The 2,504-nt window shown below is 34.7% G+C and overlaps 1 pseudogene; it reads left to right on the forward strand.

Annotated features, from left to right (window-relative positions):
* Window positions 1-346: 346 nt before the first annotated feature.
* On the forward strand, window positions 347-1,071 carry LOC116085975 (annotated as a pseudogene).
* Window positions 1,072-2,504: the final 1,433 nt, after the last annotated feature.

Below are 2,504 nucleotides of genomic sequence, written 5' to 3' on the forward strand. Positions count from 1 at the left end.
CATAAAATTAATCTAATAAAAACTACAATATAAGTGATTTAGAGGTATTTTTATTAACAGAAAGCATTTTGTCCTTCTAGTTTCCTGTTATCTTGACTATTCAAAAAATGAAAAAAAAATATTTCTTTCCAGAATCTGTTTTGAATGCCCTTATCAAAAATTTTGCAGCCAAATTAAAATTTTATAAGGTTATGAAACTTATATGAGTCCTGTTAACATTGTCTTACATAAACAAGTCATATTTAAAGTAATTTAAGGTGAATGTGTGAGTGGATGTGAGCCTCCCCCAAAGCTGTGGATGGTTTGCCGAGCCTGTTAGTGTTACTGACCTAAACTCCTGCCATCATATCCCAACACATCTCTGTTCATCAGAAACTTAGGAGGGGGCAATACTAAGTCTGAAGATTTATGTCAGGAATTTTGTTGTTATGGTCCAATAGTAGATGTTTATGTTCCACTTGATTTCTATACGTAACATCCAAGGGGATTTGCATATGTTCAATTTGAGGATGTTCGTGATCCTGAAGATGCTTTATGTGTTTTGGAAAGAAAATGGATTTCTGGGTGTCAAATTTAAATATAGTTCACACAGGGGTATCAGAATACACCAAATCAAATGAAAGCCAAGGTAGGGATGAGTGTATACAGCTCTTTGCGATATGAGGATTATGACGGATATAGACGTTCTCAAAGCAGAAGCTATGAAATGTGAGATGAAAGAGTCACTCCTTTGATTATAACTATAGGAGATTTTACAGTTCTAGAAACAGTAGACCAACTAGAAGACCATAGCGTTGCAGAAACCATTATGAAAATGATAGATTCAAACACCAAAATTGATTTTTTTCAAGATCTAATTCAAGTCCCAACCCAAGAAAGAAATGGAAGCTAAATCACATTCTAGGTCCGGATCTCACACCAAAGCTAGAGGCAGCTCTAAAATCAAGATATGAAAAGGAATCAAGAAAAAAAGAAACACATAGATCCAAATCTCAGTCAAGATCACAATCTAGGTCTAGGTGAAAATCTAGATCAAGGTCTTGTACTAGACCTAAGTCCAGAGGCCACTGATAACAAAAATCATGATACTTCTAGGCATGTATCATTCATTTCCTCGTAGTTTGGTCTATTTAAATTTTCAGGAATACAATATTGAAAGGTTCATTTAAAAACAAACAAACAAACTTAACTTGTTAGTTTCCCTGGGCAGTGGTTATAATTAAAATGATGTTATTGAGAAGCTACTCATAAGATTCCAGTTCGCTTCGTGTTATGAGCAGCTATCAATTTGTGGTGTATCTGTATATTTTTGTAAAGATTATCAATTTTTTCCTTATATTTGGTTAAAAGATGTTGGTTGACCATAGTTTGCAATTGTTTTAATAAAAATAAAATTTCATATCCATGTTTGGCAGAACTGTTAATGTAGAAATGTAGCTTGCCAATATGATAGAATGATAGAAAAGTGAAGCTGTAGCAAAATTATAACACTGACTACTCAGATACATTTAGGTTCAGGGAGGAACTTTATGTCTTGTCAAGATGCCTAAGCTCATCATGATTATTTATGATGTAATGTGGAATAGTTTTTTTAACTTCACTGTCTGGGGATTGATGCCAACTGGGTTAGATAGCGTTTTCAGGAAGGCTGACCTTTACACTGAAACATGAAGCCTTCACTACTTTCCCCTACTTCAATCCCTGCTTGTTTCCAAGATTTGGAACATTAAAGCATAGGAGAAAAAAAACTCCTCCTTAATTATTGAGGGTGTCATTGATCACAGAAATCATTTTAAGGGGAAAAGACTGTTCTTAGCATAGTTTCTCTAAAATTTTACTATTGTTGATTATTGTTCTTTTGGAGTTTGTTTTTGTTATTTTTTTTTCTGTTAGAAATAAGTAAACTGTTTGAAAGTACATTTTATTTGTTTATATGAATTGTGTAAAACAAACTGAATTTTGACGCTCACAGCAATTGGCATATGCATTTGAATCAAAAATTGCCTGTTCTTTTTGGGGGAGGCTAGCTCTTTACATCTCAGTTTATTAATGTGAGACTCCTAGGTGATTTTGTGATGCCATGAATTTTTGGGTAAATTTGAGTTTTAAAGTTTTTGGTAATGTAGGACATGACTAAAAATTAAAGAAATGTTACCTTTAAATATTTATAATTTCTAGTACTTCAAAATTGTTTTGAAGGCAAAAATGTGACTCGAAATGTCCTGTGTCATTTCAGGATACAATGCTAATATTTCTAAGATCTTAGACTCCTTGCTTACAGATGTGAGTGAAGATGCTGTGGGGGTGATCCTCCTAGATCTCAGACTCCTTGCTTACAGATGCGAGTGAAGATGCTGTGGGGCTGATCCTCCTAGATCTCAGACTCCTTGCTTACAGATGTGAGTGAAGATGCTGTGGGGCTGATCCTCCTAGATCTCAGACTCCTTGCTTACAGATGTGAGTGAAGATGCTGTGGGGCTGATCCTCCTAGATCTCAGACTCCT

This window comes from Mastomys coucha, chromosome X, assembly GCF_008632895.1.
Source record: "Mastomys coucha isolate ucsf_1 chromosome X, UCSF_Mcou_1, whole genome shotgun sequence".
Lineage (NCBI taxonomy): Eukaryota > Metazoa > Chordata > Mammalia > Rodentia > Muridae > Mastomys > Mastomys coucha.